The sequence below is a fragment of the Arvicanthis niloticus genome, chromosome 7, assembly GCF_011762505.2.
Source record: "Arvicanthis niloticus isolate mArvNil1 chromosome 7, mArvNil1.pat.X, whole genome shotgun sequence".
In the NCBI taxonomy this organism is placed as follows: domain Eukaryota; kingdom Metazoa; phylum Chordata; class Mammalia; order Rodentia; family Muridae; genus Arvicanthis; species Arvicanthis niloticus.
The window spans coordinates 36,680,272-36,697,325 of record NC_047664.1 but is presented as its reverse complement, the minus strand read 5'-3'; positions in this window follow the sequence as shown (position 1 = coordinate 36,697,325).

Here is a 17,054-nt window from a genome sequence, read left to right as displayed (position 1 = left end):
CCCTCATTCACCACTCTCCCTCCCCAGCACACATCCACTATGGCTGCAGGCGGTGCTTGGGAAGAATCCAGCACAGCCTCTTGTGGCATTGAACATGTTCTTTCTTCCCTCTGTGGGCTGCTTTAGGCTGTTTTCTGTTACTATGGCACTGAGCTTGGGAAATTTACATGTATGTGCATTTGCACCTGTGAGAGTCTTGGCAGAGGGCAGAAAGGCACAAGGCAGGTGATGCTTCAGAACTCTTGCAAGAGCTGACTCTGTCCCATGAAAACTGCACTGATCCCAGCGTGGGCAGGCTCCCACAACATCATCAAACACATAGATCCCCCCACCTCTCAGAATGCTTACACTGGGACCCAGATTCTAACATGAACTGTAGAAGGGGCAAGCCACAATGAGACAGTCTCAGCCTCAGGACTGCTGTGTTTTCAGAACTATCTCTGCTCCCTTCAAGTTTCCAGCATCCAGCCTGCAGCCTCAGTTTCCAGGCTCTGCCAGGACTCCCTTGGCCAAGCTCTGCTCTTGAGGGTACGGCTGCTGATGTGCCTCCTGTCTGGGATGTCCTGTCTGTGGGCTCCTCAAGAACAGGGACCCAGTCTTATGGGCATAGTTGACTGCCATGCCTAGACAAGTGCCTGGCACACAGTAGGGTTGTTTTGTTTTGCTTGAGACAGGGTGTTGTTTTGTAGCCCAGGCTGGTCTTAAACAGATGGCCAGTGCTCCTGCCTCAGCCTCCAAGTGCTAGGATTGCAGGTGTGTGTTACTATAAACAACTAGGTTATTTTTTTTAAAAAGATTTATTTATTTAATATATGTGAGTACACTGTAACTATCTTCAGACACACCAGAAGAGGGCATCAGATCCTATTACAGATGGTCATGAGTCACCATGTGGTTGCTGGGAATTGAACTCAGGACCTCTGGCAGAGCAGTCAGTGCTCTTAACTGTTGAGCCATGTCTCCAGCCCTGACTATGTTATTTTTAAAGATTTATTTATTTATTTAGAGGGTTGGGTTTATTATTTATTTATTTATTTATTTATTTATTGTATTTGAGTACACCATTGCCATCTTCAGACACACCAGAAGGGGGCATCAGATCCCATTACAGATGGTTGTAGTGTTCAATTCCCATGCGGTTGCTGGGAATTGAACTCAGAACTGCTGAAAGAGTGGTCAGTACTCTTAACTACTGAGTCATCTCTCCAGCCTGGGTTTATTATTTATTATTTTTAATTATGTGTATGCATGCTTGTGTGTGAATATGTGCATATGAGGTGTCAGATCCCCTGAAGCCGTCTCTTGTGGTCTTCTGAAAAAGCAGTACAATTTTAACCTTTGAGCGACTCCTCCAGCTCTTCTCCATTTTGTTCTGTTTGAGGGTTATTGTTTTGCTTTGGTTTTTGGAATGTTTTGCCTACGTCTGTGCAGCAGTATATGCATGCAGTACCTGCAGAGGCCAGAAGAGGACACCAGAGTCCACAGAACAAGAGTGAGATTGTCAGGCAAGCTGCCACACGGGTGTTAGGAATTAACATATGTTCTCTGCAAGAGCAACCAATGCTCTTAACTGCTGAGCCATTTCTCCATCCTAAGCCCCCCAGTTTTTAATAATTGATGAGAGACAGAAGAAAGGAAATGTGAAGGAAGGAGGAAGAAGACTGCAGGTGAAAGCTGAAGAGTTTACTCTTTTTCCAGGGATATCAAGGATTCACAGCAGGCTTTCAAGCAGGTGGGACAGCTCTGGAAGCCAGCTTCAAGATGAGCCACCATTAAGTTGTTCCAATGATGGAGTTGGTAGGTGCCCAGGCTAGATAATGGAGTGGCCCAAGAAGAGTGTTGGGGTTTCCTGTTGAGCTTATAAAATGCAACATTCTATGCATAGCAGACAGGAACCAACAGCCTCTGGGGCAACGCTTGCCCCAAGAGTGCCCAAGTTGGTGCATCAGCACACCAGCTGTGTTCTTTGAATCAGACCCCTGCCACCTGACCTGGTGTGCAACCAGAGAACTGTTGCCTACCATCTCAGCCCAGGGGGAGAGATCAGGGTGCTCCCCACCGAGCCTTCCTTTATGCGTCCCAAAGGCTTCTGCAGCTGGCTCCTTATCTCATTTCCAAAGGGAGAAAGGGAATCACAGAGCTGGCAGGCAACAGCCCCGGCACTCCCAGCAGCAGAGTGGCTCATCTTCACTCAGACAGTCCGATATCCAGGGAGAGGAGACATCTGCAGGCCCGAGGGCCCTGGCTAATCTCTGATGGCATCAATGGCATGCATGGAACCCCTCTGACCCCTGCTTGTCCCAACCTTGACCTCAGTTCTGCCTCCACTGATCACCCAGTTCTACTGTGCTAGGTCTTAGGTAAGACTAGGGGTAAGCTGGGATGGGGGTCAGAAGCAAATGAGACAAGTGTATTAACTAGCTGTTGATCGCTAATAAATAATTCAGCAAGACTGCTCAGTGGGTAGAGGTGCTTGCTGAACTGAGTTAGACCCCCAGATCTATGTAAAGGTGGGACTCCACAAAGCTCTTCTCTGGCTTCTATATGCATGGTTTGGTATGAACATGCCCAAACATACAACACACTGTTGTTGACTGTTCTCTGAGCCAAGCAACTGCCATTTTGGGGCATTCAACTGTATGAAGCCTTATTAAAAGACTGTCTCAGCTGGACTTCTTGTGGTTTGTACCCCCACTGAGTATCCAATGGCTTCCTACCATCTGGCAACTCTCCATGAAACACACACCCCACCACCACCACCACCACCACCAATTAATAATAACAGACAAAAATATCCATATTTTGGTATTCCTAATAGATTGGTTTTAAGACACTTTCCAGTACATATCAAAATCCATGGCCACTCAAGGGTCTCATATTCTGATATAGCTTACACACACCCTCTTTGCACATCTGATATTATCTGTGGGTTGTTCATAATAGAACAGGAATGATCTGTAAGTGATTGTTACACTACTGTTTACAGAATAAGCCAGGAAGAAAATCTGTGGATCTCCCACAGACACAATCTTTTCATTACTATTATTTTATGTATATGGTGTTTTGTTTAAATGTATATATGCACACTGTGTCCATGCTTGGTGCCTGAGGGGGTCAGAAGGTAGTTCCAGATCCCCTGGGTCATGAGTCACTATGTGCACGCTGGGATTGAACCCAAATCCTCTGTGTTTCCATCAGGCATTCTGTCAGACTCCATGGCCTCCGCACTCTGCCAAGCTAAGGGCTTTGGAAATCCCTCCAGACCCAATTTCCTTAACTGTGTGCAGTTTTCTGCTCTCATGGTTGATTCTGAGTGTAAGTTTGGCAGAATTTATTAGTATCTAGATTATTAAAGTGTGTGTGTGTATATGTGTGTGTGTGTGTGTGTGTGTGTGTGTTTCCAGAGAAGCTAACTAAGGAGGGAGAGACCTGCCCTCAATTTTTTGACTCTATCCCATAGACTGGGGGGTGTGAATAGACTATGGGAGAAAGGAAGCTAGCCATCACAGGCATTCTTGATCTGCCTCTGGACCACCATGATGTGAGGTGCTCTGCTCCAAACCTACACACACACACACACACACACACACACACACACACACACACACACACACAAACCATGGGCAGAAATTTCCCAAACCATACATCAAAACAAATCCTCTATTTTTTTGTTACATGATTTATTTCTTTGGATTGGGGAGCAGAGGTGCCACAGTGTATGTCTGGAGGGCAGAGGTCAGTTTGTAAGAGTTGGTTCTCTCCTTCCATCATGCGGGTCTTAGGAATCGAACTCAGGTGATCAGGCCTGGTGAGAGGTGTGCTTGCCTGTTATGAAGGCATGGCATCTCAGGTTCCATCCATGGCAGCGGGACCTTGCTGAGTGTCTTGGGAGAGCCCAGCTGATCAGGTCATAGACACTCAGGAACCAGAGGCAAACAGCATATTCAAGGTGACCCCAACTTCAAATCTCAGCTAGCAAGACCTCCAGCCTTGGAGCCACCTGGGTACCAAGTGTTCAGACTCAAGTCTGTGGAAGTACTTTACATTCAAATGGTAACAACAGGGATGGTGGAACCTTGGCCTTTTCTCCCTTTCATTTTGTTTGTGATGAAAGTTTTGACTCAGCACCTGCTCTGCTGTGGTGGGCTGCCTGCTCCCCAATGATCAAAAGCGACAGGTCCACCCAGATCAGGAGCTAATACGCACATATGTGTGTTTGCATGTGTGTGGAGGCCAGAGGTGACAGTGGATGTCCTCCTCAATTACTACACCTTATTTTCAAGGCAATGTCTCTCACTGTTTTGGCTATGCTGGCTGACCAGAGACAAGAGTGAGCCCCAGGCATCCTCTTGTCTCTGGGATCCCAGCACTGGAGTTACAGATTGGGAGTTAAGCGTTCAAACTCGGGTCCTCATGCTTGTGCACAGGCCAAGCTATACCCCCAGCTCCAGAATCCTTGTCCTTTTGTAAAATGGAATCTCTGTTTCCAAATACCCCATCTCCCTTCCCCTAGTCACACCCTCCAGTTACATCCCACTCACTACTCCCTCCCAGTCACCCCCTCCCACAATCCTTCCCCCAACCCCCAGCCCCTTCTTCTTTGAGCAGGTGAGGGCATCCCTGGGTGTTCCCTCAACCCTGGCATTTCAAGTCTCTGCTAGGCTAAGCGTTTCCTCTCCCATTGAGGCCAGACAAGACAGCCCAGCTAGTAGAACATATCCCACAGACAGGCAACAGCTTTTGAGACAACCCCCATTCCAATTGTTCAGGACCCACATGAAGATCAAGCTACACATCTGCTACATATGATTGGGGAGGCCTAGGTCCAGCCCATGTATGTTCTTTGGTTGATGGTTCAGACTCTGAGAGCCCTAAGGGTCCAGGTTAGTTGGTCTTCCTCCTATCCCCTTTGGGGCCCACAATCCTTCCTCCTATTCTTCCATCAGAGACTTTCCTGCTTTCTAAAATGGAGAGTTTGACAATTCTAAGAAGTTCCTCTGAGTGAGATCATGATTAGTCCATGTCATCTTCATACAGTATGATCCATCTGTGTGTGTTCATTGCACCCAGTGCGAGGCTCAACCACACTGATGCTGTGCCTGTAGGTGAGCAAGTGGAGTCCTGAGTGAATGTGTGTGGCTGACACGAGCTGACCATGTCAAGGATCAAAGCCTCAGATGAACAGAAAAATGGCAAAGCCTCCCCCAGGCTGGACTCAGGGAAATGGTAACGGTGACCTCCCTTCTCAACTTGGGTGTGTCTACTTTTTAATTGCTGTGACAAAATGCCACAACCAAGGCAACTTATAAAATAAAGCATTTAATTTGAGGCTTATAATTTCAGAGAGTTAGAGTCCATAACTTTCATGGTCAGGAGCATGGCAGCAAGCATGCAGGCAGGCATGGGGCTGGAGCAGTAGCTGAGAAGCTTACATCTTGATCTGCAACCAGTAGCAGGAGAGGGTGAGATCTAATGGAGAATAGCATAGGCTTTTAAAACCTCAAAGCCCACCCCCAGTAACACACCTCCTCCAACAAGGCCACACCTCCTAATCCTTCCCAAACAATTCCACCAATTAGGGAACAAGCATTTAAATATATGAGACTATGGGGCCATTCTCAATTAAACCACTACAATCCATTTCTTGGCCCACCCCCATGGTGGCCATATCAAAGTACGAAATGTAATTAGCCCAACTTCAAAAGTCCCCATAGTCTTTCACAGTCTCAACACTGTTTAGAAGTCCAAAGCCTCTTTTGAGACTCAAGGTTACTTATTAATCATAACCCCCTTTAAAATCAAAGACCAAATTATGTATTTCCAACATAAAATGGCACAGAATATACATTACTATTCCAAAATGGAAGAAAGGGGGTGTAGTGAGGAAATAATGAAAGACCAAAACCCAGCTGGACAAACTGAATGTGATAGCTCCGTGTCTGATGTCAGGGGCTTAGATGGCTCTGCCCTTCCAGCTTTGCTGCCTGCAACACACATCTCTCTCTGGCCGGTCCCACACCTTCTGCAGCTCTCCTCAGCAGACATCTTCTAATGCTTGCATCTCTGGAATCTCCAGAGAAATCCCAGCTTCACTTTCATAGTTTCTCTTGGGTCCTCCATGAAGAGACTCTTCTGCCACAGGTCTATCCTCAGTGACTTTCCTTAGCTGTAGAGGAAGATCCCACAATCCCCCTTACTCTCTATCCTTCATGACTCTAAAGCCAGAACCAGATGCTGCCATGTTTGACTACCTGCTTGGATCACATTTGCATGTGTTTTGTTTTGTTGTTGACTTTTAGGAACAGGAAATTCCATAGGCCTTTTCTTCTTGTAAAGAAGTCTATACCATGTGGCAGGGACTTCTTGGAAGCTTGGCTAGCGGGGGTCTTGCTCTGAGGCCTCCCTCTCTTCATTTCAGATCAGGCCGCTCCTAAATCTCCTTCCCTCTTTCAGCACAAGCCTTGGTGCCAACATTAAATTTCCCAGTGCCCTGTACTCCTCAGATGGAACACTTTGTACTCTTTTTGCCTTATTTGCTCTTTTTTTTTTTTTAAATTGTAGATTGGCATTAAGAATGATCACTAATAACCACTGGACAGAGTCAACACTAGGTTGTCTTGAAATCTCCTCTGCCAAGAAAATGAATCCATTATCTTTCAATTTAACCCCTGGTAGATTCTTAGGACAAGGACAAAAAGCAGGTACAGTCTTTGCCAAAATATCACAAGAATGGTCTCTAGCCCAGTAGCTAGTATTGTTCCCTCTGAAACCTCTTGAGTTGGGCCTTCATGGTTAATATTTCTCAGCACTACCGTCTCCCAAGCTCCCAACGGGATGGCCTGTCATGTCCCACCTATAGCATTCCATCACTTTCCTAGCCAACAACCTGTCACAGCAATACTCCATTACCTCATAGCAACTTCTGTTACCAAGGCAACAAATAAAAGAAAGTGTTCAATGGAGCCTCACATTTTCAGAGGCCTACAGTCTATACCATGTGGCAGGGACTATGGCAGCCAGGAGGCAACTGTGGTGCCAGAACAGTAGCTAAGAGCTTACATCTGATCTACAGACATAAGGCAGAGGGAGGGAGAGAGAGAGAGAGAGAGAGAATATGCCATAGGCATTTTGAAATCTCCACATCCAAGCCAGGGACACACCTCCTCCAGCAAGAGTACACCTCCTAATCCTTCCCAGACAGTTCAAAAACTAAGGTCCGTGCTTTCAAATACGAGCCTGTGGGGAACATTCTCCTTCAAATCACCACAGCAAACACTGGCAACGTGTGCTGAAAATGTCTACCCTGTCTTTCTTCCCCCAGAAGTTTACTGCATGAAGACTGCTCCCCCACGGAGCCAGCTCTTATGGAGGTCAGATACCCCACCTCCTTGCTCATCTGTAAATGAGTAACTTCGCCTCTAATAAGCACACTGAGTTTCCTGGATGCTGTGGCTTCTCTGTCAGAGAGGATCCCAGCTTTTCCATATGTGTGCCCATTGTTTCTTCGGTGTCTGCCACTTCTTCATTCTCTTGCAGCCCCAGTTAGGTCAATCCCTAAGCCATGAATTGCACAACATGAGATAGAATATCATTCTTTACTGGGAGCGGTAAACATATCAGTAATGTCAGCACTTGGAAAACAGAGGCAGGAGGATTGCTGGGAGTTCAGCATTGTCTATATAGCCAAATGTCAGGTCAGTTAGGACTACATAGTAAACCCTAACTCAAAAAAATAATAATAATAATCTTTTTCAGGCTGAATAAGACCTTATTGTGTGAATCTGTCCTGGTTTGTATAACTGTTCACCGGAAGATGGACATATGGGTGGTTTCTGCATATCACTCATGAATTGGGCACATAGGTAATGCTTCCAGACTTACCTTGCAGACTTTTAGGGAGAACACAAGTGAAGACTGAAACAAGAGTTTTTGTAAGTAGCCCAGGCTAGCCTTGAACTATCCATCTTCCTGTCTCAGCTTTCTGAGTTCTGGGATTACAGGTATGTGCCATCAAACCTGGCTATCTTGTCAACTCTTTCAAAGTGTTTTCATGCACATACAGTGAAACACATACAAGCATATGTAATATATGCAAATATACTACCATATGTAAATATTTCATATTACATAACACATACTTACGTTAAAAGTTTTATAAAACACAAGTGCCAACAGTTGCCTTGTTCAGCGAATGGCCATGTGATTCTGCAACTATTCTGGACATCCCATATTGGGTGTGGCTCGGAGAGCACTCTGTTCCAGCAGGTTCTGCTCTGCCCTTTAGAATAGTTACACAGTATTTCATAGCACAGACAGTCTCCTCACTTTTTGAACCAGTCACCTCAGGAAATGTTTTTCTCAGGTGGATTTTAAAAGGTAACACTGCTACACAGTCTTAATTGAGAGTTGAGGAGGCTGCACCCCAAGACTCCAAAAGAGAAGAGACTGGCCCACCTCACAAGTCAATGACAGCTTCTGCTGGTGTCCCTTTAAAGTCTCTTAAATATAAACTGTAACAGATCCACACAATAGAATATTATTCAACCTGAAAAATATTGTCATTATTATTATTTCTTACTTTTATTTTTTGAGATAGGGTTTCACTATGTAGTCCTAACTGGCCTGACATTTGGCTATGTAGATGAGGTTGAACTCCCGGTAATCTTCCTGCATCTGTTTTTCAAGTGCCAAGATTACTGATATGTTTACCACTTCCAGTAAAATATCAAAAACAAATGGTCTTTGTTTTACTTTGTTTTAACTAGTATGTGTGTGTGTGTGTGTGTGTGTGTGTGTGTGTGTGTGTGTGTAAAAGTGTACCACAGTACATGTGTAGAGGTCAGAGGACAGTTTGTGAAAGTAGGGTCTCTCTTTTCGCTGTGTGGGCTCTGAAGATTAAACTCCTGTTTTCAGGCTTGGTGAACAAGCATCGTCACCAAAGCCATTTAACTAGCCTGTGTTCTGTCTTTGAAGCAGGTTCTCATGTAGACCAGGCTAGCCTCAAACTCATTATGTAGCCTAGAAGGATCTTCAACTGTCTCTGGTTACCAAGTGCTGGGATTTCAGGTAGGCGACATGCACGGCGGGAAATTGACCTTTTGATTTATCCTCCTAATGGATTTACAATGAAGACCAGTGTTCCCTGGACTGGGGAGATGGCTCAGTAGGTACAGTGAGTGGCATCAGGACCTGTGTTCTAATCTCGAGCACCCACTTAAAAGCCACGTATATTCATATACATCTGTAAACCTGACAAAGACTGGGGGATCCTTGAGGCTTGCTGGCCAGCTAGTCTAGCTGAATTGGATGGCTCCAGGTTCAGTGAGAGACCCTGTCTCAAAAAATAAGGTGGAGTGATTGAAAAAGACACTTAATACCAACCTCTCACCTTCATACATGGGCATACAATACACTTGAACACACACACACACACACACACACACACACACACCATACACACTGGAAACCTCTTCATAGACACACCAGAGGTGTATTATCTCAGTGATTCTTAATCCAGTCTAATTGACAATGAGGGCATGGAATTTCTGATGACAAGATACACTCACCCTGAGAAATGTGTCCTCAGGTGACTTGCTTATGTGGCTGCACAGAATGTACTTAAGTGACAGTACAATGTCACTGTGGTATTACCTATGTTACTATCTGTATATGTAATAAATTACGGGTTTTTTTTACAGCAAAGTCTCACTATGTAGCACAGACTGGCCTAGGTCTTACAATCTTCATGTTTTGAATTATCAATGTGCAATATGTATTTGACATTGTGTTGGATAGTTTTGTGTCAACTTGACACAACGTGAAGTCATCTGAGAGAAGGGAATTCTCAGTTTAGAAAATGTCTCTATAAGATCAGGTTGTAGGCAAGCCCGTAAGGTCTGAGTTCCTGCCCTGACTTCGTTTGAGCTGAATGGTGCTGTGGAAGTGTAAATAAACTCTCTTCCCCATCTTTCAGGAAAGGCAGGAGCTGATGCAGAGGCTGCGGAGGAGCGCTGCTTCCGGGCTTGTTCCCCATGGCTTGCTCAGCCTGCTTTCTTATAGAACCCAGAACCACCAACCCAGTAGTGACACCACTGACTATGGTCTGGGCCCTCCTACATCAATCACTAACTAAGAAAATGCCCTACAGGCTTGCCGACAGTCTGATCTAATAAAGTCTTTTTCTCTCTCCTCTCCAGTAACACTTGCTTGGGTCAAGTTGACATGAAATTAGTCAGCACAGAAAAGATGGCCCAATGTCAGGACCTGTTCCCTGATGACCTGACCTCGATCTCTTTGAGCCCTGTGACCTTGTGGCTCCTCCCTTTCTCACCTCTGTGACTGTCTTTTGGTAATCTCCTTCACCCAGAATGTCCTTCTACCATTTCCACCTAAAAGGCTCAGTTCTCCTCTGAGAGCCAATCTGGGACTCCCAGTTACAGAGGTCACAGTTAGATCTCACCTAGGAGAGTTTATCTTTCAACAGCCAGGGTAGGTGATCGTATATACAGGATATAGGACTTAAGTTACAGACAAGGCAAGGTTTCAAACTGTGACTCATCTCTCCTAGCTTCTGAAGCCCAGGCCTTGTTGTGTAACATGGGGACAGTAGTTCAATGAAGATGTCCATGTTTCCCAAGCCTGACCATTAAGACACTAAAACGGTCAATGAAAGAAATATCCAGTGGGAACTGTGGGGCTGGGGAAGCCATGAATCCGTGGGGAGCAGGCTTGGAGCAAGAGTCAGGTGGAGGCATGTTCAAACCCTGGAAATCTCATCCTGATCCTCTCTCCCCACCCTGGGCCTGCATGTCCCAGTGCACAGAGGTGAGACCCATGCCTCCACATTTGCCCCACCAGAGGAGGTCATGTGGCCTGGGAAGCAAACAGCCCTGTGCAGCAGCATGTGGGACCCCTCTTTATGCATCCCAGCACCCTAGCCCTGGGCCAATGATGTAAGCTCACCCTACAGCCCCTACTCATTCCCCAAAAGTTTAAATAGCCTTTGTCCTGCCTCCCACCCAACTAATTAAAGGAGCTTTTCACTTCCATGCTCACCTGTTGCCTGGCTCCATCACCCCTGGCAGTTCCTGCCTCGATTTCCTTCTCAGGCCCCCAGTCTGATCTCAGGCCAAGTGAGCACTGGTGTTTAGAGAGTGGGAGGCAGAGTGGGAACAATGGACAGGGAACAATGTCTGAAAAGAATACAGCAGCCCCTGTCTCGAGAGTCACTGTCTTGACCATGTAGGGAAGGGGTGAGAGGAGCGGTCGGATGAGACCAGAGCATGGGCAAAGGGCCCGTGCTGGGCAGAAGCAGTAGGAGCGCTCTACAGCCCCCAGACTCTCCTGACCCAGCGTGTTGCGGTAAATCTCTCGCCCATTGGTAGTCCATAGAAGAAAAACACAAGTCAATAAATATCAAATGAATGCTGCATGCCTAGATTGGGCAGATTTACCATTAAACTACACTATTCCCCGGCTATGAGAGCTCTTAGCAACTTGCGGTTTCCTAGGTCTTCTTTGTCTTCTCTCTTTCCACCAACTGCCCTCTGCTTCGACCAACTCCCCTCCACCGCTTCTCCCCCAACGGCTCCCTGGTCTTCCTCTTTTCCTGCCTCTGGCTCCTCCCACTCCTCTTCTACTGCCCAATCACTGGCTGTAGCCTTTATTTAACAAGTTTGATTGGACAGAAGGTTTACAAGATTCACTCCTCCTTCGCAGCCCCTCCCAGGAGTGGAGTTACCATGACAACAAGAGGCTAGGGCTATCCACCAAACCAGCGCAATGCTTCTTGGGAATGGTTGAAGACCTCTTAGCTTGATAAAGAAAAAGGCAAAAGTCCAAGGGTGGTCTCATGGCCACAGACCCCAACCCACGTCTTTTCTGATCCTGGGTCTCAAGAGCAGTTAGTCAGGTACCCCTTGCTCAGCTTTCTTCATCCCCTTCCCCCTATCACCTCTACGGTCATCTCCCTTCCTGGAGAGTAGGGTTCGAGGGGTGACTCAGGCCCCACTTTTCTTTGAGATCACCCTTGAATGGCTAAATGTTGAGCCCTAACATCCTAGGAGCTAAAATTTCTCTCTGTCAGTCAGGCCTAGATACGAGGCTACTTGCTAGGTTTTGTGCCGGGCAGACACTCTGTTCAAGACACTCTCCAGTGTCACCAAAACTAAGACCTACATAGCTGGAGAGACATCCAGTGGCATCTATCTAGCTAAGAAGATACCTGAGGGTTAAGACCAATATAACTATGGTGTAGGGATGGAGCAAGAAAGATCCAGTGAAGTCCCTTGTCCATCACAATGCCGGGACCCTGTATGGCAAAGTGTTTTCTCTTGTTGACAGGTCACCTGCTCTGGCTGAAGCTGCCAGAACAGCACCTGTGACATGTGAAAGAGGCAGAAACTTCAAGAACACATTTGAGACAGCCATGGTGTAGAATGTGGCTCATATGACAACACCAATCTCGACCTTCTCAGCTCCTGGGGCAGAGGCAGGCTGAACTCGGGGCACGAAGCAAGGAGGGGGAGAGGATGTATTTGAGGATGTATGTCTTAGTCAGGTTTCTAGTGCTGCCATAGACACAGTGACCAAAACAACTTGGGAGGAAAGGGTTTAATCTCAGCTTGAAGCTCTCAGGCAACAATCAGTGAGGGAAGTCGGAGCGGAAATCAAGGCAGGAGCATGCGCACTGGGACTGGAGCGGAGCCCAAGGCAGGAGCATGCGCACCGGGACTGGAGCAGAGCCCGTTGAGGTGCTGCTCACTGTCTTGCTCCCCATAGCTTGCTCAGCCTGCTTTTCTATACCAGCCAGAACCATCAGTACAGGGGTGGCACTGCCACAGTAATCTGGGCCTTTCCAGGCCAATTATCAATCAAGAAAATGCCCCCCACCCTGCTACCATTTTGACACTTTGGGTCTGAGTGAAGCTGAGATGAAAGGAAGAAAGGGAGGAAGAAAGAAAAGAAAGAAAAAGAAAAGAAGGGCTAAACAGACTTGCCTACAGCTAATCTGTTGGACACATTTTCTCAACTGGTCCTCCTTCTTACTCGATCTACTTAGGTTTGTGTCAAGTTGATAAAAACCCAAGCAGGACAGGGAGTCATCTGTCCTCCAAGCCATTGGCCCGGATGATAAAATGTCCTCCGTGCCAACAGCAGCTAAAGTTTGAGGCGCCATGACCTGCAGGTTCAGGGAAGAACCTGAGAGTGACCTGGAACACGGAACTCAGGCAGGCAGAAAACCACAGCGCAGCAGCCAAGGCCTGGCCCTGCTTCATGCATCTGAGTTCCAGTCCTAGTTCTGCTGCTGGGTGACCCTGCGAAATGGGAGGGCCTGAACGAATTTATTGATTCCTAGATAGGAAGGGTTAAGAGGCAACCTTCAAGATCCAACCTGACAGCCATTCATCTCTGCAATGGGTGGGACTTGGTGTGCACCACTGCACCAAGGCTGTGGGACAAAGTTCCCAGACTGAGTGGCTCGGATGACACAAGGTTATTCTCTTGAGGTTCTAGAGACTGGAAGTCAGAGATCAAGGAGTCGCCCGAGTTAGTTCCTTGAAGTACTAGGAGGGAGGACTCGATCCACACCTTTCTCTAGCTGCTGACTGTTCACTGTAATCTTAATGTGTGGAGGCATCATCCCAACTTCAGCCTTCATGGGGTGGTGGCTCCTTCTGTGTCCAAATTGTCCTCCTTTCTGAAGCATTGGGTATAAAACCCTGAGGCCATGTGTATGCAAACACTCTCTCAGAGCTCCATTGCTAGGCAACGTGATCCTTTTGATAAGTTTGTTCTGGACTAGGGGTCCACATTATACACTCAATTCCCAATACGTGCCCCTAATGGGCTCCCACTGCACTTAAACTCATTACAGCTGTGACCACTCTATTTTCAACCACTGTCACTTTGGAGGTGACTCCAGTTTAGCTCAGCTGAGACTAGTCTGGGAGCTCAGAGGGGTTTTCTGTGGGAGACTTAGATTGTGCAGCTCTGTAGACAAAGGCTTCCTCCATGCTCCCCAGGTCTGTTCCTGATGAGGAAGACAATCCATGTTTATCCATACTGTTTATTGACTGTTCATCCTGGAAAATAGGTGCCTACCACTTCCTAAGGGTGGACCAGAGATTAAATACCTTTTGCAGGGAGGAATGTCCAGGAAGGAAGACTTATTGGCTAAGCCCCCAGAGCCCATCTGGATACCTCATTAGCATGGAGAACTCTGTTCTGATCTGTGACCACTGGTCATGTTTCTATATGGGGAGTGTGTTCCAGGCCAGGAATCTGTGGGGACCAGGGAGCCCCCCTACTATCCTTAGATGGGTGCTTGGGTGCTGGGGTATCTGAACCCACTCAACCTTACCAAGTTTCTTGGCATGGTCCACTGCCCCACAAGTGGCAGTCTTGCCGTGAGCAGTTTCCTGCTGTCCTGGATGAGGTAATGTGTTTTGCATTTAACCTGTGATTTCTCCCCCAATAGTCATGGCAGACTCTGACTGGAGCTTGCACTGGGAATGCAAAGCACTTGCAAATGAATCTCCCTGCCTCTAGTGGCTTGAGAACTTGAGGTTCCAGGGTGACTCATATTACTTTTCTGTTAGTCAGCACTGAACTAATGTTGACAAGCCCTTAGAGCAGAGCTGGTGAGCAGAGCTGGCTAAATGCGGGCCTTTCTTTACAGGAGACAGTCACTGGAGCCGGTTTCCTTTCCTCGGAGATGGGAAAGTTAAGCGCGTTTCTTCCCACGTTCAATCCTTCACTGAGTGGATTTGTCTCACCTCCCAGAAGTGTGAGGAGGTACACACCATCTGGTCTCATCTTTTCTCAAATCGATTCATGGTTATTTTTTCCCCTGTATTATAAATTCTCCACCAACTACATCAAGGACCATAATTTATTTAAACTTGTTTCAAATTTCTGTTAAAAAATGCATGAATATATATATATATATATATATATATATATATATATATATATATTCTGGATTTTAATTTTTTCCCATGGGGGTGCTTGCGTGTGTGTGTGTGTGTGTGTGTGTATGCATGCATGTGTGTGTATATGTGTGTCTGTGTGGGTGTGTGTGTGTCTCCCACGATGTAAGTGTAGGGACAGAGGAGACCTCTCAGGAGTTTTCACTTTTCTTCTAGTTTGTCGGTCCCAGGGATGGAACTGACTCATCAGTCTCAGTGGGCAGCATCTTTACTTGCGGAGCCATTTCTCCAGACCTATATATATTCAATATAACTGTAAATCTGAACTATCTTCCATCAGGATTATCATTGAGCAAAGTGATAAAATGTTAAGAGGAATCTATTAAGTGTTGGCAAGTCATTTCTAGGAAAACAGTAAAATATGCCAGTAAAATATGACAGCCTCAGGGCTGGAGGGGTGGTTCAGTGGTTAAAAACACCGGCTGCCCCTCTGGAGGACCAGAGTTTGACTCCCAGCACCCACATGGTGGCTTACAACCATCCATAACTCTATTTCCAGGGGATCTGACACCCTTTAAAAAATTTTTTTAAAGATTTATTTATTTTATTTATATGAGTACACTGTCGCTGTCTTCAGACACACCAAAAGGGGGCATCAGACCTCATTACAGATGGTTGTGAGCCACCATGTGGTTGCTGGGAATTGAACTCAGGACCTCTGTAAGAGCAGTCAGTGCTCTTAATCGCTGAGCCATCTCTCCAGCCCCACCACCCTCTTTTAGGTAGAGCATGTAGATGGTGCACAGACATAAATGCAGGCAAAACACATATACATGCAATTAAATATATATTATATATATAAATTATATTCATATATACATATATGAAGGTCTTTATTTCACCAGCTTCTAACACTATCATCATTTTTTACAAAGTATGTGTGTTGCTTTTTTTTTTTTTTTTTTTTTTTTCTGATTCCTCAGGGGTGTAATGCATCTCACTGTTCCTGTGAACATCCAGACCTGGGGCGGAAGCAGTGAGCCCCCGAGGGACGTGCCTGTGTGTTTGCTTCTCTGAGAACTGGAGCTCGGGATCCTCTTTCCATTAGTGACATATTTTTCTCATAAATTTCCATTTGTTCTTTATGAAGATATCGATTTTTGTACATTTTCTTTTTGCAAATTCACACCGGCAGATACCTACAGTATCTTAGATCAGTTTCTTTTAAACAGGGTCTCATGTAGCCCAGGCTGGCCTCCACTGGCTAAGTAGCCAAAGATGACCCTGAATTCCTTGTCTCTACCTCCCAGATTCTAATATCCCAGGTGGGATCGTGGGCAATGGCTTCTTATGTAACAATTCTCCTACTGGGAGTGTAGCTCACTGGCAAAGCCTCTATCTAATGTGCACAAGGCTCTGAGGGCGATTTCTTTGTTCATCTATTTATTTACTCTATAGATGTTTTGTCTACATGTATGACTGTGCACCACATGTGTGTCTGGTGCCTTCGAGAGCCCAAGGATGGCATCAGCTCCCCTGGAACTGTAGTATAGTCTGGAGTCACAGCTGGGCTTGTAAGCTGCCTGCTATGGATGCTGCAGGACAAATCTGGGTTTTCTGTGAGAGCAACAAGTGCTCTGAACCACTGCGCCATCTCTCCAGGCCCAGGTACCTGGATTCCCAAAAGGGAGAAAGAATAAGCAGAACAAGAGGGTTTGTAGGGCAGTGAAAATATTCTCTCTAAAACCACAGCTGGGGACCTGTCATTTTACAGTTCTTAACCCTGGCTGACTCCTAAAACTGCCCTAAAGAAGAAAATCTATCAATTACAAAATAGGCCTTTCATTTCAGCACTTAGGAGGCAGAGGCAGAGAGAGAGGCAGAGAGGCAGAGAGGCAGAGAGGCAGAGAGGCAGAGAGGCAGAGAGGCAGAGAGGCAGAGAGGCAGAGAGGCAGAGAGGCAGAGAGGCAGAGAGAGAGGCAGAGAGGCAGAGAGGCAGAGAGGCAGAGAGGCAGAGAGGCAGAGAGGCAGAGAGAGGCAGAGAGGCAGAGGCAGAAGGATCTCTGTGGGTTTAAGGTCAGCCTGGTCTACATAGTGAGTTCCAGGTTGGCAAGAGCTACATAG